The sequence below is a fragment of the Octopus sinensis genome, linkage group LG10 (assembly GCF_006345805.1).
Source record: "Octopus sinensis linkage group LG10, ASM634580v1, whole genome shotgun sequence".
NCBI classification, from domain to species: Eukaryota; Metazoa; Mollusca; class Cephalopoda; order Octopoda; family Octopodidae; genus Octopus; species Octopus sinensis.
In genome coordinates, this window is record NC_043006.1 from 56019027 (window position 1) to 56045833 (window position 26807).

General features: G+C 34.8%; 1 protein-coding gene across 1 annotated transcript in view; it reads left to right on the plus strand.

Annotated features, from left to right (window-relative positions):
- The first annotated feature begins 8702 nt into the window (after positions 1 to 8702).
- Positions 8703 to 26807, plus strand: part of LOC115216734 (acetylcholinesterase-like) — a 31456-nt gene continuing 13351 nt past the window's right edge. The window contains 2 exon segments of the mRNA XM_029786279.2: positions 8703 to 8846; positions 22882 to 23064. The gene's annotated coding sequence lies outside the window, so the exon portion shown is untranslated.

Sequence of the window (26807 nt, forward strand, 5' to 3'; positions counted from 1 at the left end):
GCACACACACACATACACTGGCGAAAATAAATTTAAGACAAATGATAAAAGTTCTATTTCTTACAAAATATTTTGTTACTAACACCATACAAATTATTTATATCTTTTACACCTTATGCAGAATTTATTTCTCTTTCGAATGATGCAGATAATAACTATTTTTATACAATTTGAAGAATTCGATACTCGGAGACTTGTCAATATAAAGATCGGCAAAGGACTGGCGCCCCAAGAAAAACGACGGCACAGTTGGACTGTCGAATCGACCGACTTTCGGAAGGCAACCGAATGCTGACAACCGTTGACATTTGTAAACAATTGTCGAACGAGAATGGAGTTATTTTTACGCCACAATCCGTCCGCAACCGTTTGTGAGAATTTGGACTATACGGACAAATCGCTAGGAAAAAACGAATAATATCCGAAAGAAATCGACTCAAACGCCTTAATTTTGCAAAAAGCCATGCTCAGTGGACTGCCGAAGATTGGTGCAGGGTCCTTTGGAGTGACGAGTCACGCTTCTGTATATTTGGATCAGATGGTAAAACATACATCAGGCGTCGCTCAACCAAGGAATTCCGTCTGAAATGCGTGAAAAAGACAGCGCAAGCGGGTGGTGGGGTTGTGGTGGTGTGGGCGGAATTTATTAGCTTTGGTGTTGGCCATCTAGTTAAAGTTGATGGAAAGCTAAATAGTGTAAGTTATATGAATCTAGTAAAGGATAATGTTGTACTGTATTTGACTCACCAAATGCCTTCGGGGGCTATTTATCAGAAGGACAATAGTCTTGTGCACAGAGCCAAAAAGTTATGGAATTTTTTGATCACCATAAAATTGTCGTAATCTAATTGCCTCCCCAGAGCCCGTACCTGAATCCGATCGAGAACTTGTGGAATTATGTTTCCAAAAAAGTCCATGCTAAAAAACCATCTAATCTAAAACAATTATTCGATTATATCAATGAAATATGGCAAAACATTCCCATAGAATTTTGTAATCACTTAGCGAATTCAATGCTGAGGCGTTGTCCAGCCGTTATTAGGAATAAAGGCTATGGCACAAAGTACTAATATGTATTTCGTTCTTGTTGCTCATTTTTGCTACAATCTTAAGCTTTAAAAAAAATTATAATGATTCGATCTTAAACTAATTTTGCCGGTAAATTTGAAACATTTATATTGAATTCTTCAAGTTGTATAAAATAGTTATTGTCTGAATCATTCGAAAGAGAAATAAATTCTGCATAAGGTATAAAAGATAAAAATAACTTGTATGGTGTTAGTAACAAAATATTTTGCAAGAAATAGAACTTTTATCACCAGTCTTAACTTTATTTTCGCCAGTATACATAGAAAATGTGAGGTAATCGTATAAAATGTTTACGATAGTTGATTTATGGAAAAGATTATGTTAAATTTTTGAAATGCAAATACGTGAATGAAAATTAAGCTCAGACCTCTACATGGTAGCTAGACCTGGTAGAAATAGCAGCCAAATCTCCCTCAAAACACCCTACTGTCTTAATCCGACAATTCTGCCTATCGTGTAGTTTGAATGAGAAATTGTAACTATAGAGACGCAAGCAAAAGTTGACGTTAAGAATTGCTTTAACAGTTAGAAAATGTTTGACATTTCAATCATCACCAAAAAATGAAGCTGTAAGAATTTATTGTCTGCAAGAAGTAAAACAGAAATGATTTTTAACTGTACTGCCAAACTTCTGCTACTTAATAACAGACGTATCCAATTTAAGAAGAGTGAAGATAAAAGCTAAGTGAAGAAGTGTCGAATAAGTAATTCTTATACGCGTACCTTTTTAGAGAAGAAAATGTACCCGAGAGTTATTGTATTGCACCTCCGTATAATCAGAGAGCAGAAATTGAAGGAAGATATATGAAATAGATGTGTGTGTGTGTGTGTGTGTGTGTGTGTGTGTGCGTGCGTGCGTGATTGCGCTTGTGTATGTGAGATAGAAGAAGAAAGACAGCATAGCGAAAGTTTTGGCTGACTGTCATTTTGTACTCACCTTGTTGCTAGCGAAATGGTATATGCCAGCTGTGTGAGCAACTGATTATTTTAATAGCAGAGCAAACGTGGACGTGTGTGTGTGTGCGTGCGTGCTTGCGCGTGTGTATATGAGAGAGAAAGAGGGTGAGTGAGTGAGTGAAGGTGCGTGTCGTGATGATTGACGTATTTGTACGAACTATGTTTCTGAGAACTATTGTATTGGACCTCTGTGTAATCATTAAAACATTGATTTAATTATGAACACTTATGAAGAAGAAATTATACATCAATCCCTATTTTTGTAAGCAGTTGTATCCGTAAAATTTTTTATTGCCTTTATCTTTATACTTAAAAATGTCATATGTTTCCATAGAACACAGCGAAAATAAAGGCAACCTGATTAATAATAGATTTGATCTTAGAGTGTCATGCGGACATAGTGTCACCTGTACTTTTAAATATTTTCGAAAGAAGCACTTTATACCTCTTCGAATTGTATTGATTGATACTTACTTTTAATATTTCTTATTCCTTTACTGCCCACAAGGGGTTAAACATAGAGGGGACAAGCAAGGACAGACAAAGGTATAAAGTCGATTACATCGACACCAGTGCGTAACTGGTACTTAATTTATCGACCTAGAAAGGATGAAAGGCAAAGTCGACCTCGGGGGAATTTGAACTCAAAACGTAGCGGCAGACGAAATACCCATTTCTTTACTACCCACAAGGGGCTAAACACAGAGGGGACGAACAAGGACAGACAAACGGATCAAGTCGATTACATCGACCACAGTGCGTAACTGGTACTTAATTTATCGACCCCGAAAGGATGAAAGGCAAAGTCGACCTCGGCGGAATTTGAACTCAGAACGTAACGGCAGACGAAATACAGCTGCGCATTTTAGCCGGCGTGCTAACGTTTCTGCCAGCTCGCCGCCTTTAACTTACTTTTAATATTTTTAGGCAGAAACTAAAGCACTTTGAACATATTACAATATAATAAAAGCTATATAGTATAGTTAGTTAGCGTGCTAAACAAAGTATATTATCCATATGAATTTTTCCTGCTTAGTTGATCAACTTTCATCATGGTTTTAGTAATTATTTTATTTATCCCTTTCTTAAAGTGTTTCACCTCCTGATCTTAGTAGTTATAAGAGCCTTCATGTAAATAGCCCTTCTAATTAAGTACCCCTATGAAACTACAATATCATGTTTGGATTAACACACAAAAATCTTTTAAAACCTATAATATACCCCTTAGTTTATAATTAGTATATAGTTAGCATGTCCTATAACATCAATATTCCTTTAGCTAATACCAGGCATCAGACTTTATTGATATAAGCTAAATAAATAAATAAACAATTTTTAGTTTAAATACTTGAATTATTATACATTTTCTATAAGTCTTCTCTATTGTCAATAAGGTATATATACTTCATCATGGTTTAGTGATTAAGCTATTTTATTTCTTTTCTATGGTGTTCTAGCCTACCCGATCATTTTATTAATTTATAATAGCATTTATAAGATAAACCTAATTTTTGTACCTCTAAAAATTCATATTTGGCTTATATAAAACAATACCGGTATCTTCACAACTTAAAATAAACTGCTTAGATTATAATTTAATTAATATATAGTTAGCATGTTCTTTTGCCACAGTACTACTTTATTAAATGCCAGTATATGCCAATGATCAATCTTCATAGATATCATTTAATATGTAAGTATTTAAGTATTTAATATGTATAAATATTAAACTTTTTCTATGTAATTTCTTTTCCTCCCTCTATTGTGGTAAAATTTGGTATATACTCAAAAGCATTCAAAAGAATATTTTATCCTTTTGTTATAATATTCTTCTTAATAATCTTCTGAATAACCCTAAATTTTAACTTTATACGAGACGGCAATATTGTTTAGAATATTTAACTATAGTACCCCATGATAAAATTTCCCCTGTATTATCATCAATGGTTTACTAGAATTTTGGCCATTTAATTGTCAGCTAATCTTGATTTCAGACTTCCTTTACGAAATCTCATTATATTGCTTCAAATTAATCTTGATAGTTTTATGAGTATACCCACTATGATTTCTGTCGACTCCTTCAGCCCCTTTCCTAACAGACACTGCTCCTTGTGCTTTGGCTTTAGATTTCGATATATAAAGATTTGATAAACAAGACTATAAATTAAAACTGACCCCAATGTGTGTATGTGTGTGTGTGTGTATATACATGTACATATGTGAGATAATACTTTCAGTATTAATAGTGAAAGTATTAAACTGAAAGTACCTCACATTACAATAGAGATGTTATCGTTTCACTTTCAACACAATGTTGAAATAGTGTAAAAGATGAGATTGTTCCGTGCTCTCATTAGGCAAAAAGGTGAAATTTTTCGGCCCATGACACTGCATGGACCCTATGTAAGGCATGTGCAAAATTTGAATGAAATCGGTCGGGGAGTTCTCGAGTTTTATTAATGCACACATACTGACATACAGACAAATAGACAGACAGACATACACACACACACATTCTCAGTTTTATATGCATAGATATATCAGAAATTTAATATAGTACATATATATATACATATACGAGCACTCCGTCGGTTACGACGACGCAAGTCCCAGTTGATATAATCAACAGAACAGCTTGCTCGTGAAATTAACGTGCGAGTGGCTGAGCATTCAACAGACACATGTACCCTTAACGTAGTACTCAGGGAAATTTAGCGTGACACAGAGTGTGACACGGGTGTCACTTTGAAATACAGGTACTACTCATTTTTGCCAGCTGAATGAACTGGAGCAACGTGAAATAAAGAATCTTGCTCAAAGACATAACGCGTCGCCGGCAATTGGACATATGACCTTACTAAGCCAAGCGCCTGCATATATATATTTCGCAAAGGACCCGTTCTCACCTCGGCGTGATATATATTTTTCCACGAGTGTTTTCGAGTGCATTCAACTCGCTGCAAGCCACTTTTTCCGTAAAAGAAAAGTGGATTTCGGAGTTTCCCACCACCGGAGTTTCATGAGTTTTTGCTTTCCTATTCCAGGTTATTTCGCATACTTTCAACAAATGTGACATGAAAATGACGCGTAAAGAGTTCCCTTCCCCCAGGAAAAGGAAAGATTTGACTGCTATTTCTAGCATGCCCTACTACCACGCAACAGCTTTATTTGCGATAAGGGACCTGTAAAAATTAACACTTCCTTCTCCAAGCTTAGATTCGAAACCGTATCTAAGGATTCTGGGTCGTCCATACTACCACGATCAACAGGCGCGAAAGAAGGTTTTCTTTTGTACTGTTAAAAAATGATAAATCATCTCCCTGAATAACTGCACTGTAAGTGATGCACAGTCGGTTTAGATAGGACGCCTAGACAGGGAAGAAAGTGTCTGCATACGCGAACCGTCATGATGTCAGACGCTTCCGATTTAGAGATGGTCAGCTCCATTCAAGAAGAATATGAGTCCGTTGCAGGGGCTTGTGACCGAGAATCTGGAGAGAAATGGGCTGAGAGGAAGCTGTCCTTGAAAGGTCGGCAGAGGTGACGAATGCCTACATCGCCTCCTTTATGTTTTCCATCAGATCTGTGTAGCCGACCAATTTGAAGTGTGGACACCCAATATTATCCCTATCTGCTGACCTAACAAATAATCTATATAGATGCGATCTGGATGACCCATTGTGATTGCTCCATATCCACACTAGCACATCAGCGAAATTCAATCGATAACAGTTAGAAAGCTGGAAGTTTCTGAACGAGTTTTCGAGGCTTTTACATCCCCCTTTTACTACGTACTAAATCCATACAGTCTTCCGTGCGTCCAAAATACTATTCCAGCACCCCAGTAGTACTAAAGTGCGAGATGTTCCCAGGAATGTTTCTAGACGCCTGAAGAAATCTGGCTTCCCAGCTCCTGTCGGAGCATACACGGCCACCAATCTAAGAGTACTACCTTCATCGCCATTCAGCACCTGAACCACCAACCTACCGTTCGGGTCCAAGAAAATTGCCCTTACTTTGAGATCTAATGATTTTCGGAATAACACTGCTATACCGCCGCCTGCTCCTGACAGATCACAAGATGAGAATACCGCGTAGTCTTCGAAAATGGTTGCAAGATCATGTTTTCCATCAATTTAACGTCTCCCTATTTGATGTGACATCTATATTTAGGGACGTGAAATCGTTGAGCAGCTGACCCTGCTTCCAAGCCGAACCCAGGTCTCGAATATTTACACAGTCAACTCTAAGTGTAGCCATTTAACTGCAAAAGGAGGAAAAGAGACTGCAAAAGGAGGAAAACTAACGTAGCCATGTGATGGATCGATTAGTGTAAGGCGTACGATATGATCCCACACTCTTGGATTATGGAATGCATGGATCTATTTGGTATTGCATCGACTGTTGAGCGATTGCTTGGAAAATGTATGGCGAAGTGGAGTACGGAACTGACAGCATATTGAAGAAGTTTAGGGGCAATAGAAATCAAAAGAGGCATCTTCAAAGGTGTCTGCCTGTCTCCATTAACCTTTGTACGGGGCATGATACCACTAACATTGATTCTGAGGAAAACAAAGGCAGAGTATGTGTTCAAAAGCCGCCAACAAAAAGTCAACCACTAGATAACATCAAACATTATGGTAAAGATGAATCTCAAGTTATTTCCCTCTTTGATACGGCGTATACTTTCAGTACTGATATCAGAATGACGTTCGGACTGAAAAGGTGTGGTGTGTTAGTCTTGAAGAGAGGCAAAATAAAATGTATAGACGGGCTAGCAATATTGTCGGAGGAGGTTATGAAGCAGAAGAAACGGGCTACAAATACTTTGAGATACTGGAAATGGATAAATTGATGGAGAAAGAAATGACAGAAAAATTTAAGGTGGAGTACTTGCGCAGGCTGAGACTGATCTTGAAGTCGAATTTACACGGACGGAATAAGATTGAATCTATCAACACCTGGGCGATTTCACTCTTTAAATATGGATCAGGGGTAATCGCATGGACAGCAGACGATCTAAACAGCTTAAAGAGAAAGATAAGGAAGATGCTCATCAGATGTGGGATACTCCACGCAAAAAGTGACACAGACAGACTGTATATACCAAGAAAAAGAGGAGGAAGAGGACTGATTGGATGTGAACGCAGCATTAGAGCAGAAGAAAACAACATAGCATGGTATGTAAAAAAATGCCATAGAACCGCAATTATTGGAAGTAAGAAGGTTAGGCTTGCAAAGATAAAGCACCGTCGAAGGACTTGAGAATGAATGAAACTGAAAATAAGTAGATAAAGAAAAGAATGCATGGACAATTTCATAGGGATGTTGAAGATAAGACAGACAGAAAAAAGATGTCTATGGATGACTAAAAGTGATTTAAAACTAGAAATGGGGGCTTCTAATCTGTACTGCCCAAGATCAAGTATCAAGAACCAATTACGTCAAATACAAAATAGACAACACATCAGAAAGTGGTAAGTGCCGAATTTGAGGGCAAAATAGTGAAACTGTATGGCATATTACCATTCAGTGTATGTTACTTGCCCAGAAATAATATAAGATACATCATGTTAATATAGCAAGAATTGTCCGTTGGACACTTTGCAACAAGTATGGACATGACAGAGCAAAAGAGTGGTACGAACAGAACAAATTTAATGAAATACTAGCAATGCCTGAATGGCTCACGGAAGGGAAAACAATCCTAAAATTCAAAGCTACTAAAACGGCAAACCCACAAAATATACCGATAACTTGTCTCCATACAATTTACAGAGCCATTACTGCAATTATATCGCAGATAATGAGCAAGCATCTGGAAGAAAACAATCTGTTTTCAGAAGAGCAGAAGTTCTAAGTATGGCCTGGATTGATTACCGAAAGGCTTTTGATAGTAATACTCATACATGGATCATAGAAACACTAGTCATGGACAAGGTAGTATCAATAACCATATGATATATAAAACATTGCATGAATAAGTGGTAGACAGTGCTACAGCTCCAGACAAAAGAGGGACTCATAAAAACCAAAGCCATCTCCATTAGAAAAGGAATATTCCAGGGAATCTGTCCACTCCTTTTCTGATTGACACTGACACCTTTATCTGACATGCTAAACAGAACTAGAAGTGGATACAACTGTTACGGCAAAACAACCAGCCACCTCTTGTATATGGATGATCTAAAGCTGTACGCTACAAATGATAAAAAGCTAGAAACATTACTACAGATATTACGTAGATTTACCAAAGTAATAAACATGAAAGCTGGCTAAGAAAAATGTAGCAAAGCAACCTTGAAAAGAGGAAAACAAATAAAATGAGAGAATTAGACCAAAGCCAGACATACAAATACTTAGGAATCAATGAACTTGATACAATGCAACACACACAAATGAAAGAGAAGATAAGAAAAGAATACTTTAGACGAGTTAGATTAATACTGAAAACAGCTCAATGCCAAAAATAAGATTTTTTATTTCAACCTATTAATTATCACAAGATTAGCTCCCTCTATATCTAACTTGATTTTCCCCTTTTTCGCCTTCGCCCTAATTTTCTCTCTCCTTCTATCACGCTCTTTCATACACCTTTATATTTCTCCTCTTTTTTTTTTTTGTTCATTCGTTTTTACTTCCTATCTGTTTTTCTCGTTTTCCTTTGTTCCCACAGTGTGAACGAAGATGTCATCAGTACCTGTATAAGAGACTTTTCATATCGAAACAGGAATATTAACAAGTTGGTGTGGGTCTTTATTGGCTTCAGTTACATCGTAGAGAAGTTTACAGACTGTAAGGTAAGTTCAATTGACGATAGATGTGAAACACTAAATTTTTCACACTCATTTTCATCTTTGATTTGTGTTTACATTATAACTTGACAAGAAATTTTCAGAAAAGTTACAATGGAAAGCATAAATGATTAAATGCAACAATATAAACACTTGTGTGTGTGTGTGTGTGCACGTGTGTGTGTGTGCACGTGTGTGTATACGACCGGCTTCTTTCAGTTTCCGTCTACCAAATCTTCATTCACAAGGCTTCGGTAGGCCCGAGAGCCATATTAGAAGACACTTACCTAAGGTAGCACGCAGTAATATATATATATATATATATATATATATATATATATATATATATATATATATATATATATTATATGTTTATTTTTATTTTTATTTTTTATTTTTATTTTTATCTAGTTTCAGCTCACAAGCTGTGGCCATGCTGGGGCACCGCCATTTGGTGTTGCTACATGATTTTACTTCACGAATGCTTTTTAGCAATTGCCATTTGGTGCATGAGAGAGCTCGATGCAGCTGCCCTCATCTGCACCTCCTGCCGTGAAGTTGGTTCATCTGGGACACCTGACAAGAATATATATATATATGTACAGGTGTGTGTGCGTTATTGAGTGTGTTTGTATGTGTGTACGTGTGCTGGCGCGTGCGTATGTGTGTATGAATGCTTGTCTAGTCTTGGTTGTAGAATATGCAATGAGAGAGAGACACACGCAAACACACACACACACACATGCATACAGAGAGAGAGAGAGAGAGAGAGAGAGAGAGAGAGAGAGAGAGAGAGAGAGAGAAAGTGAGATAGTGTGTTAGAAATTATCAAATGTCGGGAATAAATAAACTAACTTTTTAACGACTAGAAGACTTGCCGTGCGAGAAATTTCTATAATATATCTATAATATATCTATTTATATTTTTTCCTCACATTTTCTTTTCATTAGTATATTCCAATGAAAGCTTTTCGAGCCAGTACAACAGCATCTAAGTGGGTGTTTGCGCTGCAAGAAATACCAGATAAATCTCTCCTAAATCATATCATATCTTAAACAAAAAGAAGCCACATTAGATGATTTAATGATATTTATTTTTCCCAAAACGTTAGGGGCGTTATAGCTGCAAACCTTAGGACATAAAACTGCATAATCATAATACGTCACTCTGTTAATCAAAATGTTTACAATTAATAATAATACACACATACACACAGATATGTATGTATGTATGTATGCATGTATGTATGTATGTATGTATGTATGTATGTATGTATGTATGTATGTATGTATGTATGTATGTATGTAAGTATGTATGTATATATATATGTATGTATATATATAATAGCATATATACGTATGTGTGTGTGTGTTAATATATATATATATAAGAATATATGTATATGTGTATATACATACATACATACACACACACACACACACACACATATATATATATATATATATAATATGAGAAAAAATAAGTTTAAAAAAGAGCAATTCAAACTTTGAGAGGTCCAAAAAGAGAGAAAGAATGTTTTCTAATAACGATTCATCATATTCATAAAAAAAACACCCAGAGTAAGTAATAAGGATATGAAAATAGTTGTTGAAAAATATCGTTATAGGTATAAATATACCATAAACAATTATTGAAAAATTAAGGAGAAAAAGATGTTGAATCAAAATCAGATTTAATACAAAATATGATTCACTACACACGCGCGTTTCAAACGACAATACAAATATGTAAGAAAAAATTATAACCATAGTAATTAAATTAAATTTATGCATTGTCATTTTCCTCATTGTAAGGAATTTTTGTAAGGACATCAATAAAGGTTTGATAAAATAAAGTAAAATAAGGGAGAGTACAAAAGGGGTAATGGGGAAAAAATCGGATATTTACAAGCAAGTTGTAAAAAGAGAAAAATAACAGTAATAATAATAGTAAGAGAGACAAAAAGACAGACATGTCTCCTTTTACAACTTGCTTGTAAATATCCGATTTTTCCCCTATTACCCCCTTTGTATTCCCCCTTATTGTATTTTATTTTAATCTTATATTATTAAACTTTTTTTGATGTCCTCACAAAAATTCCTCACACTGATGAAAATAACAATGCATAAATTTAATTATATATACTGTGGTTAAGATTTTTCTTACATATTTGTATTGTCGTTTGAAACGTGCGTATGTATTGTATTCTATTTTGTATTGAATCTAATTTTAATTCAACATCTTTTTATTCTCCATTTTTCTATAATTGTTTATGGCATATTTATACCTATAACGATATTTCTCAACCATATATATATATAAGTTAAGCAAAGTTTTATTTAATCTAAAATATACTCTCCTTCATTTTCTACATTTGCAAGTTCCCCCTTCCCAAACCCACTTGTTCGTAACGAAAAATACTTCTCTATTACTGTTTTGGCATTGTCTACATAATTCATATTTTTAACCATTCAAATGATTTTTTAAGACTGCGGAATATGATTATTAGATTGGGCAATGTCTGACGAATATGATGGCTGAGACATCCTTTCCCATTCAAACTGCTTTAGCCTTTGGATGTCATCCTCGCTGTATGTGGCTGAGCATTATCCTGATGTAAGAACACCTTTCGTCGTGAAACCCCAAAGATGGTCGTTTTTTTTCTAGCGCTGACTTGAATGACTGGTTGAATGACCAGATCCAAGCTTCTCTGTTAGTTCCTCAACAGTTACGTTGGAATTTTATTCCACCAGGGTTTGTAGGACGTCCTCGTCAAGCTCTACAGATATTCCAGGACAAGGCTCGTCTTCTAGGCTGTATTTTACGGCTCGGAATTTCTGGAACCACCGTTGAGACTGGCTTACGCTTACTGTCCGATCCCCATATACGCACTTTCCGTTGCGTTGTTGCCGTTATTGAACTCATAAAGCAAAATATGCCGAATATGCTCCTTTGTCACTTTTATTATAGCTTTGAAAAAATAACTGTCAAAATTGAACTGCACTCTTCAAAACTTCTACTATGAATAAGGACAATGTAATATTATTATCTGCTTTTATAGCAAGTTGATGCAGGTATTTATCCCGGTCTTCTCCGACTTTTAGTTCATGCAAGTGAGAAAACCGCATTGTTTATGGGATGACCCAATATTTATAAACATACACACATACATACATACATACATACATACATACATACATACATACATACATACATACACACACACACTACACCACAACGACGACGTCACATTTTGTATATAAGCGTATATGTGTTTGTGTGTGTGTGTGTGTGTGTGCTTGTGTGTTCGTTACTTATGAGATAGTAAAGGACATTTTATACGATGACAACGACAACACATCTCTAATATTCTCTCTTCATTCTGTCAACCATTCTGTGTAGCGTTTACCGTTGTAACGATGTCTGGTACCCAAAAAATTATTACAACTACTTTCATTGTTTACAATCTTCTGTACCAGTGTATTTGTGTACACTAGTACATAGATAAAATGCTAGAAAGGCTGAATGGTCAAACAAAAATGCTGTGCCAGTGTATTTATGTATCAGTAAATAACCATGAGTAAATATTTCGTAAATGATCCATTCGTACCTCGGTATGAAATAGTTTTTCCACAGGTTGTTTCGAGTGCATTCAACATATCTTATCTCCAAACCCGCAGCAAGCCTCTTTTTTCTGGAAAAGAAAGGGGTGGGGCGTATAAATATTTCACAGCGAAATATCGGTAGGTCCTTTATCGCAAATAAAGCTGTTGCGTGGTAGTAGGCCGTGCTAGAAGTAGCAACCAAATCTTTCCTTTTTCTGAGGAAAGGAACTCTTTACGCGTGATTTCGATGTCACATTCGTTGAAAGTATGCGAAATAACCTGGAAGAGAAAAACAAAAAACCCACGAAACTCCGGTGGTGAGAAACTCCGAGAGCCACTTTTCTTTTATGGAAAAAAAGTGGCTTGCGGCATGTTTAGAAGTCAGACACGTTGAATGCACTCGAAAAAACTCGAGGAAAAAACATATATCACACCGAGGTGCGAACGGGTCCTTTGCGAAATACATATATGAATGCACTTGGCTTAGTAAGGTCATGTGTTCAATTGCCGGCGACGTGTTATGTCTTTGAGCAAGATACTTTATTTCACGTTGCACCAGTCCATTCAGCTGGCAAAAATGAGTAGTACCTGTATTTCAAAGGGCCACCCTTATCACACTCTGTGTCACGCTAAATTTCCCTGAGAACTACGTTAAGGGTGCACGTGCCTGTGGAATGCTCAGCCACTTGCACGTTAATTTCATGAGCAAGCTGTTCCGTTTGATCGTATCAGCTGGAATCTTCATCGTCGTAACGAAGGCGTGCTCATATATATATATATATATATATATATATATATATATATATATATATATATATATATATATATATATATATATATATATATATATATACATATATATATATACATATATATGTATATATATACATACATACACACACACACACACACACACACACACACACACACACACACACATATATATATATATATATATATATATATATATATATGTACATATACATGCATACATATATACATATATATGTACTATATTAGCTCTCTGATATATATAGCTATGTGTATAAAACTGAGAATGTGTGTGTGTGTGTGTGTGTCTGTCTGTCTGTCTATCTATGTGTATGTCTGTACGTGTGCACCAATAAAACTCGAGAACTACCCAACCGATTTCATTAAAATTTTGCACATGCCTTACATAGGGTCCATGCATCACTATTAATACTGAAACTATTATCTCACATATATACATGCATATATACTCATACACAGATACACATACATATATATATATATGCTTATATATATATATATATATATAGGCGCAGGAGTGGCTGTGTGGTAAGTAGCTTGCTTACTAACCACATGGTTCCGGGTTCAGTCCCACTGCGTGGCACCTTGGGCAAGTGTCTTCTACAATAGCCTCGGGCCGACCAAAGCCTTGTGAGTGGATTTGGTAGACGGAAACTGAAAGAAGCCCGTCGTATATATGTATATATATATGTGTGTGTTTGTGTGTCTGTGTTTGTCCCCCTAGCATTGCTTGACAACCGATGCTGGTGTGTTTACGTCTCTGTCACTTAGCGGTTCGGCAAAAGAGACCGATAGAATAAGTACTAGGCTTGCAATGAATAAGTCCCGGGGTCGAGTTGCTCGACTAAAGGCGGTGCTCCGGCATGGCCGCAGTCAAATGACTGAAACAAGTAAAAGAGTAAAAAAAGAGAGAGTATATATATATATATATATATATGTATGTATATATGTATATATGTATCTATATATAAATCTATCTATCTCTCTCTCTCTCTCTCTATATATATATATATATATATATATATATATATATATATATATATATATATATATATATATATATATCTATATATATATATATATATATATATATATATATATATATATATATATATATATATATATATATATATATATATGTATGTATGTGTATATATATATGTATATATACATATATATATATGGTTGTGTGTGATTGTGTATAGAAGAATATATTAATAAAAGGAATTTCAACCTTGTCTGATTTTCACGTTTTATTTACAATCTTATAATGATATATTATAAGATAATATATTATAATAGAATAAAATAAAATAGTAGAATGTTAAATGTTCATTCTGATTGAACTAGTACTTTCATGCATTAAATTCTGCAATCTTCAGGTTCATGTAGTAGTGGTGACAGTCATGCTTCACAATTTTTGACTGTAGCGAGATGATTGAATCTGTGCCTTAAATACAGCTGGGTAGGCTCCAGATTGCTAGGTTTTGCAAACTGTATTCTGACCAGTTAGTGTGTAGTATCACTCAATTACGTAAGCTGATTGGTTGGTTGAGCTGATTGTTTTAGGCGTCACGCTTTGTGGAACATGTCAAGAGTCCTGTATCTTAACGCTGGGCGAGGCAGCAATTGTTGGGCTATTTTTAGAAATGTTGTAAATAGCCTTTGTCAGAGATTTTTATATTTCAATTGTCATCATCATCATTGTCAGCACCTTAATTATTGTTGCTAGTGGTGATGGTGGTGGCAATAGAACTTTTAACCCTAAATAAGATAATTTTCCTGCTATCTAGGTATTATTATTATTGCTTATTTAGCTTGGGTTCGAATTTATCAATAAAATTCTTTTCTCTGATTTTCCTCTCGATTTCACTTGGGCTGTGTAATTTGTAGAATGGAAATATTATATATATTTTCTGACCACATGTTGCTAGGTGGTTACTCAAAGGTATCTGACAGACCTCTGGGTCTCTAATCTGTTGTCGGTGTACACGTGAGCGTTCTGATAGTGCATTTCCCATCTGACCTACATATATTTCTTCACAATTTGAGCATTTGATGCAGTAAATTAAATTTATGCTTTTGCAGTTCATATTCGCGTTTGTGAATATTTTCCCGGTTTTTGTATTTATATATTGGCCGGTATGTATGAATTGGCATGTGCCACAACGACTATCATTGCATTTTGATACAGTGAATGTTTGGTCTTTGTTGCTAAGGTCAATTTTGCCTTTGTTAGTAATTTTTTAAAGTTTTTAGGCTGTCTTTTACTAAGAACCATAGCTCGATCCGTGATTATGTCTTTTAATTCATTACTTTGGGCAATGATTGGTAGGTTTGCTTTGGCAATGTTGAAGATATTCTGGTGACATGGGTTGTGTGTCACTATGAATGGTATGACTTGTTCTTGTTTTCCTCTTCCTTGGGTTGTCCTAAGTTGTTGTATGGGTATTTTTATAGCCCGTTGTATGCCATAGGTATATATACATATATGTGCACATATACATATATATATATATGCATATATATGTATTTATAGATATACATGTATACATACATGTATATGTATATATACATATACATATATATATATATATATATATATATATATATATATATATATATATATATATATATATATATATAATGTATGTGTGTGTGTGTGTGTGTGTGTGTATGAGTTAAGCAAAAATTTAGATTCAGATGAATTAGGTACTCATGTTGAAGCACTAGACTTTAGTATGGTATTATACAAACAGTTTCAAAATAAGATGATTAAAATCAAAATAAGTAACAGGATTTTCAGAGGTAATGCGGTACAGTTGTTTCAAGCAACTACATTTAATTGAACAATGCAACCATTGCACCGATTTAAATGAAGAGCAATCCTCAGCTGCATAAATACATAGAATTAATTTAAATTAAAACAGATAGACACATTACTATAATTTTACCTAAAACCTCCAAGAATGTAAGGAGGCAAAGAACATACTGTCTTCACTTCAGCTTAGAAGTTACTAAGGTATCAGGAAGAAAGACTTGTTTGAGATCCAGCTTGTCAGTGGTTTGTAGGGTCAGTTTTAATTTATAGTCCTGTTTACCAAATCTTTCTATATAAAAAGCTAAGGCCAAAAAACAAGGGCAGTGTCTGTTAGGAAAGGAGCTGAGGAAGTCAACAGAAATCATAGTGCGTATAGTCATAAAACTATCAAGATTAATTTGAAGCGGTATAATGAGGAAATCTTAAATCAAGAGTAGCTGACAATTAAAGGGCCAATGATGATAATACAGTGCACATTTTATAATGGGGTACTATAGTTAGATATTTTAAACAATATTGCCATCTCGTTATAAAGTTAAAATTTAGGGTTATTCAGAAAATTATTAAGAAGAATATTATAACAAAAGGATAAAATATTCTTTTGAATGCTTTTGAGTATATACCAAATTTTACCACAATAGAGGGAGGAAAAGAAATTACGTAGAAAAAGTTTAATATTTATACATATTATATATAAATATTAACTTACTAGATGGTGTCTATGAAGATTGATCATTGGCCTTTACTGGTATTTAATAAAGGAGTACTGAGGCAAAAGAACATGCTAAGTATATATTAATTAAATTATAATCTAAGCAGTTTATTTTAAGTTGTGAAGATACCGGTATTGTTTTATATAAGCCAAATATAAATTTATGGAGGTACAAAAATTAGGTTTATTTTATAAAGGCTATTATAAATTAATAAAATGATTGGGTAGGGCAGAACACCATAGAAAAGGAATAAAATAGCTTAATCACTAAACCATGATGAAGTATATATACTTTATTAACATCAATAGAGAAGACTTATAGGAAATGTATAATAATTCAAGTATTTGAACTAAAAATTGTTTATTTACTTATTTAGCTTATATCAATAAAGTCTGATGCCTGGTATTAGCTAAAGGAATATTGATGTTATAGGACATGCTAACTATATACTAATTATAAACTAAGAGGTATATTATAGGTTTTAAAAGTTATTAGTGTTAATCCATACATGATATAGTTTCTTAGGGGTTCTTAATTAGAAGGGCTATTTACATAAAAGCCCTTATAAATACTAAGATCAGGAACGTGGAACAATTTAAGAAAGGGATGAATAAAGTAATTACTAATACCATTTTAAGCAATATTGCCATATTGTGTAAAGTTAAAATTTAGGGTTATCAAGAAGATTATTAAGAAGAATATTATAACAAGAGGATAACATATTTTTTTAATGCTTTTGAGTATATACCAAATTTTACCACAATAGACGGAGGAAAAGAAATTACATAGAAAAAGTTTAATATTTATACATATTAAATACTTAAATACTTACATATTAAATGGTATCTATGAAGATTGATCATTGGCATTTACTGGTATTTAATAAAGGAGTACTGAAGCAAAAGAACATGCTAACTATATATTAATTGAATTATTGTCTAAGCAGTTTATTTTAAGTTGTGAAGATACCGGTATTGTTTTATATAAGCTAAATAGGAATTTATAAATTAGGTTTTTTTCATAAAGGCTATCATAAAATAATAAAATGATCAGGTAGGCTAGAACACCATAGAAAAAGAATAAAATAGCTTAATCACTATAAAACCATGATGAAGTATATATACCTTATTAACATCAATAGAGAAGACTTATAGAAAATGTATAATAATTCAAGTATTTAAACTAAAAATTGTTTATTTATTTATTTAGCTTATATCAATAAAGTCTGATGCCTGGTATTAGCTAAAGGAATATTGATGTTATAGGACATGCTACTAATACTAATTATAAACTAAGGGTATATTATAGGTTTTAAAAGTTTTTGTATTAATCCCACATGATATTGTAGTTTCATAGGGGTACTTAATTAGAAAGGCTATTTACATAAAAGGCTCTTATAACTACTAAGATCAGGAGGGTGGAATACTTTAAGAAAGGGATAAATAAATAATTACTAAAACAATGATGAAATTTGATCAACTAAGCAGGAAAAATCATGGATGTATACTAACTCTTTTAGCACACTAACTTACTATACTATATAGCATTTTTATATTGTAATATTGTGCTATTTGCTTAGTTTCGGATTAAAAAAATTTAACACTAAGTATCCATCAAAATCAAAACCATGATGAAATTTGATCAACTAAGCAGGAAAAATTCATATGGATAGTATACTAACTCTATTTAGCACACTAACTTACTATACTATATAGCATTTATTATATTGTAATATGTGCTATTTGCTTTAGTTTCGGATTAAAAATATTAAAACTAAGTATCCATCAAAATCAATACAATTCATAGACCTAGAAAGTGCTACTTTCGAAAATATTTGAAAGTACAGGTGACACTATGTACGCATGACACCCTAAGGTCTAATCCATTATCAATCAGGTTGCCTTTATCTTTATGCTTAAAAATTTTGTTTCGATAGAGCACAGATATTGTCTATGGAAACATAGGAAATTTTTAAGCATAAAGATAAGTGCAACCTGATTAATGATAGATTGGACCTTAGGGTATCATGCGTACATATATATGTATGTACACATATATATTTTTATATATGTGTATGTGTGTTTTGTTTGACCTGGACCACCGCTTGACAACTGTTGTTGCAAATCTCCGTAATTTAGCATTTTGACTAATAGGAACCAATGGATTTAGTACCAAGATAAAAAAAGGAAATTAATGGGGTTCATTAATTCAACTAAATCCTGCAAGGTGGCCCCCAAGCATGACTATTTGACAGTGACTAAAACAAATATAATATAGATGATAAAGCAGTTGAATATTTGTGTTGTAATGTTTTCCTAGCATCCATTAAGTGTAATATCTCTATGGTGTGTGTATTGTAGTATTAACTTGATAAATCCTGTGTCTACTTGTCCATGTATTAATGTGTCTATTACAATATGTAAAAATAACATTAACATAACCACCACATATCTCCTTGACACTATGGATTCTATGGGATTTCTCTCACAGTTTATAGTGTTTTCTTTATCATACATACTGTATGTATGTATTTATGTATGCATGAATGAATGAATGATAAAGAGAAATCACATAGCAACATTAGTGTCAAAGAGGTATGCTGTTGTTACGCTAATTTCATTTTTGTGTATTGTAATACATAGGAGCACTCCATCGGTTGCGACGACGTGGGTCCCAGCTGATACGATCAACAGAACTGTTTGCTCGTGAAATTAACGTGTAAGTGGCTGAGCACTCCACAAACACGTGTACCCTTAACGTAGTTTTTGGGGAGATTCAGTGTGACACAGAGTGTAACAAGGGTAGCCTTTTGAAATACAGGTACTACACATTTTTGCCAGCTGAGTGGACTGGAGCAACGTGAAGTAAAGTGTCTTGCTCAAGGACATAACACACCGCCAGGAATTGAACTCACAACCTTACGATCATGAGCTGAATGCCCCTAACCACTAAGAGACACACCTTCACTGTAATGCATACAGTATGTATGTATGTATGTATGTATGTATGTATGCCTGTGAAGGTGCGTGACCTCGGGATTATGGTGTTGCCCTCATGAACACAGGGTCATGGTTTCGAATGCCAGACCAGCGGCTGTTGTTCTTAACCAAAACAATCCATTTGACGCTGCTCTCGTTCACTCAGCTGTAAATGGGCAACCCTGTGCTGAGTGTGGGGCGATTGAATGTGTGTCACCTGGGATCATTGTTGTTATTCACTTTGTTCATTATGCACTTGTACATGATGAACAAAATGAATAATAAATAATAGTCATATAATAATAATATTATATTATAATAATAATAATAAATAATAATAATAATAAATAAAACGGCCATCCTAATCTCTGGATGTAAAGTCTTAGCACCATGGTGAGTATAAATTAAGACATGACAGAGTTGGCCAATATCTACACTGGCTAATAAGTCGGCATTACAATATCAAAACTGCCGACAAGTGGTATAATCACACCCTGAGCTTGTAACTGAAGGAGAAAATGTAAAGAAAATGTGGCATCTCAAGGCGGTTACAATACCAGTGATCGTAGGAGCACTAGGTATGATCAAGAAGGGAACCGAAAATTATATGAGAATGATCCCTGGCTTACCATCCATGCAAGAAGTGCAAAAGATTGTCTTAACTGGTACATCACACGTATTGAGAAGAGCATTGTCGATGTGAGAACTATTACTACTCATGTATTTTAATTTAACTTAAAAAAAAAAATGAACGAACTATTGAGTTTAGTTTAATGGCCTACCAATGTATACTATGAGTTTCTTTGCCCTAGGAGTCGGGAAGACACTCGGCAAGAAATGGAAGCAAATTTGAAAGAGGAAAAAACAAATTATAAAATAATAATAATAATAATAATAATAATAATAATAATAATAATAATAATAATAGGCGCAGTAGTGGCTGTGTGGTAAGTAGCTTGCTTATCACATGGTTCCGAGCTCAGTCCCACTGCGTGGCACCTTGGCTAAGTGTCTTCTACTAAAGCTTCAGGCAGACCAAATCCTTGTGAGTGGATTTGATAGACAGAAACTGAAAGAAGCCCGTCGTGTATATGTATATGTGTGTATGTGTGTGTTTGTGTGTCTGTGTTTGTCCCACCAACATCGTTTGACAACCGATGCTGGTGTGTTTAGTCCCCATAACTTTGCAGTTCGACAAAAGAGACCGATAGAATAAGTAAAAGAGTAATTCTTTTATTCTTTTACTTGTGTCAGTCATTTGACTGTGGCCATGGTGGAGCACCACCATTAGTCAAGCAATTCGATTCCAGGACTTATTGTTTGTAAGCCTAGTACTTATTCTATTGGTCTATTGTGCCGAACCGCTAAGTGACGTGGACGTAAACACACCAACATTGGTTGTCAAGCGATGCTGGGGTGGGGTGGGTCGATGACAGACACAGACACAAATAACAAATACACACATACATATATATATATACATACATTATACATACATACATATACATATACATATATATACATATACATATATATATATATATATATATATATATATATATATATATATATATATATATATATATATTATATATATATATGAGAGGCCTCTTCCGTTTCCGTGTACCAAATCCACTCACAAGGCTTTGGTCGACCCGAGGCTATAATAATAATAATCCTTTCTACTATAGGCGCAAAACCTGAAATTTGGGGCCGGGGGCTAGTCGATTACATAGACCCCAATGTTTCACTGGTACTTTTTTATCGATCCTCAAGGATGAAAGCAAAGTTGACCTTGGTGGAATTTAAAGGCAGAACGTAGCGGCAGACGGAAAGTCCATGGGGACAGACTAGCAGTTCGTTTTTTGCACTTCCTCGATACTAATTCTCTGTATCTTATATATTAAAAGGCAGGTTGTCCGTGAGTTGTGTGAAACACTTCTACTCCTACAATTTTCAACCAAATTTCACCAAATTTGACATGTGTGCTCTCTTTGAGTTAGGATGATTTTTCTTATAATTTTTCTTCGAAATTCTGCGCCCCCAACATAATTAGACTACTCTCAATTCGCCTAGGTTTGGAACCCACATCGTCTATGCAACGGTATCGCGTTTGATCTTATATATTAAAAGCAAATTGTGTGTGTATGTGTTGTGTAAACCATTCTACTCTTACAATTTCCAACCGAATTTCACCAAATTTGATGTGTAGAGCACACATCAAATTTGACCTAGGATGCTTATAATTTTTTTCTTCAAAATTTCGCGCCCCCAACATAAATATACTACTCTCAATTCGCCTAGGTTTTGAACCCATCTCTTCTATGCAACTGTACGCCTTTAATCTTATATATTAAAAGCAATGTGTGTGTGTGTGTGTGTGTGTGTGTGTGTGTGTGTGTGTGTGTGTGTGTGTGTGTGTGTGTGTGTGTGTGTTGTGGGACCCACTTCTACTCCTACAATTTCAACCGAATTTCACCAAATTTGACATGTGTGCTCTCTTTGACTTAGGGAGTTGAGGCATGTGATGGCCTTTGCCGAACAGCTGTTGTTGGATGCGGAAAGAGTACGACTCTCGTCCGAATCCATGATATAGATTGTACTACCTTCCTCTTTCGCCAAAGAAAAGAAGGTAGCTTTTCTCTGCGTAGTAACTATACTGAAAGATGTGGTATGGAAGACGCGAGCAAAAGAGATTGCGACAGGTCAATTCATCTCCGGACGTGGGCTGGTGAATTACTTCGCTGCCCATCTGTCCAGCAAGATCCGCCTGGAGAGGAGGAGCCTGCCGCTAAGAGCCTTTGGAAAAAGATGGACGACAGTGGTAGGAAAGATGAGAATGCACGAGGCTGTGCTTGCACGGTCGGTCGGAGCATAAAAGGAAGGAAAGAGATTACCAAAAAGGGATAACCAACCGGCGAGTTAACACATTAACCCGGACCCAAGACTCATCCGATCATCATTTATATTTATATTTTTAACCCCCATTCACAATATATGTAAATCCATCCGGTTTTTCACACTGTATGTAAGAAGCGAGTTTGTACCCTGAATGTCCCTTGTCTGTCCTTGTAACGTCCCTTCTATGTAAAACCTTTATAGGTTAATAAAGAAATATCTCTTTGACTTAGGATGATTTTCCTTGTAATTTTTTCCTCAAAATTCTGTGCCCCCAGCATCAATAGACTACTCTCAATTCACCTAAGATTTGGCGTGAGCCATCGAAAAAACGTGATACACACCCAGCTGGAAAAAATCAATACTTCTCGACTGCTTGCACTGTCCTGTGAGTTACGATTTGCCTCTGTTTTCACGTGAGCGCTCTTTTTCATATAATTATTCCAACTTAAACTAACCACTTCAAAACTCTTACCCAAATTTAAAACTCCTTAATTTGGTCTGTTTGATTAACATCTTTGCCAACTACATTTTACTATTTTTTGGGTGCTACACATTCACCGCTTTTTCCTTGGGACTTTTTCTATTGCGTAAACTGAAGTAAACGTATGCATGCAAATGACTCTGCCGAGACTCCGCCAGGAGGGACTCTCTCAATGCACTTAGGATGGCTTCAGCGCGAAGAAGGGAAAGTGAAGAGCAGCGTTGTGATCGGTTAGCCCGTATTACTGCACAACGAGCTGCCCAGAGCAACGAACAACGTTCAGCATTCCGAACAAGAAAAGCTTCCTCAACTGCTGCTGCACGAGCTTCAGAGACTGCAGCGCCACGTGCAGATCGACTTACAAGAGATGCTTCCTCAACTGCGGCTGTACGAGCAGCACATACTGCAGCACCACGCGTAGATCGACTTACAAGGGATGCTTCCGCAACTGCTGTTGCACGAGCTGAAGGTCATTCTTCTCGCGTTGGGCAATGACAGCATTCAACTACGATCTTACGATTGACTACAATAATCACCCTCACGTTCAAATAGGCTGCGTGTCCACAATCTGCCGATTTTGTGGAGCTAAAAAATGGCCTGAAGAAACTCCCGTCATGTGCTGCTCCAACAGTAATATTACAGTACCTCTTCTACAAAATCCTCCACCCCTTATGAGTGATCTTTAGACAAGGGCGTCTCCTTATTCTCATGACTTTCTTAAGCGGATACGTGCATACAACTGCACGTTCCAAATGACTTCCTTCGGCGCCAACATCATACGATATGGGCATTTCATGCTTTCCTTTAAAGTGCAGGTGCAGATTTATCATAGAATTGGTTCCCAGCTGTCGCATGACGATGCCTCGCCTTAGTTTCTTCAGCTCTACTTCCTGGGAGAGTATACTGATCACGTATACTTAACAAATAGCCCCTGGCAACGCCGGATACGCCTGCTGGTATAGATAAAGTGTAATATCCACAGATCCTATTGCCCGTCTGATAGAGGACTGTGAGAACCTAATGATATTCTAGGTGCAAGGCGCCCAGTCACGTCTGTCATTCACTCAGGACTGTTGCTCCATCAAAGTGATGAGTTGTGGCAAAACGTGTCTCACAAACGGAGCTCACACACGGTCACCGTCAAGAAATCGTTACATATCTGCGCATCAAAAGCCATGGCATTCTTTGCCTGACCATTGGAGCGCGTCTCTTCCACTAGAAAATGAACAAGAATCGCTCCAACATAATCAAGCAGTAACTGGGGCAAGGCACGACAGTCGGACAATAAATGCTGACGGAGGCGATGTAGGCATTCGCTTCTTCTGCCCGTCCTTTCAGGGACAGCTTCCACTCTGCCCATTTCTGGGTAAGATTGGCCACACTCTGATTAACAGCATTAGGAATTTTCCCGTTCTGTGTTGAAACTGAATCAATCAAAAATTCATGTCTATGCTTGAAAATTAGTGTTGGTTTGTTTACGTCCCCGTAACGTAGCAATTGGGCAACAGAGAAAGTGAGTAAAAGTACCTGGCTTGGCAAAAGAGTTAGTATTAGGATTGAGTTGACAAAATCTTTCAAGGGGATGCCCTAACATGCCTACTGTCTAATGACTTAAAGAAGTATTAGATTAAAAAGAAGTCACGGATTTATGTCACTAACTATCTCTACTGAGGAAATAAGTTTAGGGATACATACACAGAATTCAATACGTAGTAAATTTATTGCATACATGCATATATGTTAATGCTTATGTATATACGTGTTTGTAAACTCTCTCTCTCTCTCTCACACACACACATACACATACATATATATATATATATATATATATATATATATATATATATATATGTATCATTTAACATACACAGTATTTAAATAAAATCTACTAATGGTTCCATGTCGTAGAAAATCGATAATTTGACAGATTTATACAACGTGTCTTGTGTATGCAACCAATCGTTCGGGTTCAGTGCACCTGTTTAGTTGTACATGAAAATGAGGATTGCTTAGAGACACAAGGCACGTTATATAAATCTGCCGCATTATCATGTTTCCATGTCATGAAACTGTCAGTAGCTTTTATCTGAATATAATGCGTATATTAAAAGATATTTATCTCACAGTCGATGGAATACTTTTTGGTGCTATCTAGAATGTAACAGTTATATATAAATATATATATATATATGATTTAGAGAAAAACCACCATTAAATAATTCAATAAAGATGTTATTCACACCATATAGAAAAGATAAACAATAAAATATCCTTATTTTAAATCAATAAATAAGTTTTTTTTTATAGTATATCTTTTCTATATGGTGTGAATAACATCTTTCTTTATTGAATTGTTTAATGGTGATCTTTCTCTAAATTATATACATATATTATATATTGTGGAATTTCATTTAGAATTGTTAATTTGAATTTTCCCTGTAAGTTTTGGAATTATATTCCCTACTACTATTATTATAATATTTGTATTTATATTTATAACTAACGTTTATCGATTGTATTTAACTCTCATTTTCGTTAGTTATGGAACTTACAGGTAAGATAGAACCGCTATTTTGGAATTCATCTTTGAAGGATATTCCTATACCATCTAGAAAAGAATATATTTTGAAACTTATTAATAATATTAAAGATTTTATTAATAGGATTAAATGGAAAGCCTACTACAATAATTGTAACATATCTAATTTTAACGATGTAGAGAATGCTAATTATATCAATTCTAAATTTAAATCTAGAAATGAACCCCCGTATAATAGAGATATACAGGTTTTAGAGGATAATATTTGGAAGGTGGTGAAAAATGTTAAATTTCATAAATACCCAAACAGACTTAATGAATATCTAAGAAATCTAACTATTAGAATTAAAGAAATGCGTAATATGAAAGAAATTATAGTACAATCAGATAAAACTAGGAACCTGTATAAACTAGATGTTAAATTATATGATAACCTCCTAGAGACAGTAATAAATAAAAAAAATATAAAATTGTTCCAGAAAATACTCTTTATAATATAAATAAGCACTCTAAATTAATCATGAAATAAAAGTTAGATAATAAAACTGAAACTTATGCACCCTAGAATTACTTTAAAAGACCATAAGGATAATTTTTATTCTGACCCAAAAGTTAGACTTACTTGTCCATGTAAATCAGATCTAGGTAAATTAAGTAAGATCATTTTAGATAAATATATAGATTAAATGAAAATAATTACCTTAAACTTTGGACTGGTACTAATGATACTTTAAAATGGCTTAATAATATTAAAGATAAAGATAGATATAAATTAATTCGAATTGTCATAGATAATTATCATTCTTCTATTAAGAGATAGTACTCAATAAGGCCTTAATTTATGCTATGAATAAGGTAGGAATGACTTATGATGAAGTTAATGTTGTTAAAAGACTAGGAAATCGTTGATTAGATATAATAATAAATGGTGGGCTAGGAAGGATACTAGGAACTATTTTGATATACCTATGGGGGTACCCGATTCTGCACAGGCAACTGATTTAGTAGGTATTTATTTATTATCGGAACTTCAATTAGAAAAATTAAAGTTGGAAGGTGGTATATATAGGGATGATCTTTTATTAATAACTAAGAATTGCACCAATATATCACTAGAATTATATAAGAAGAAACTA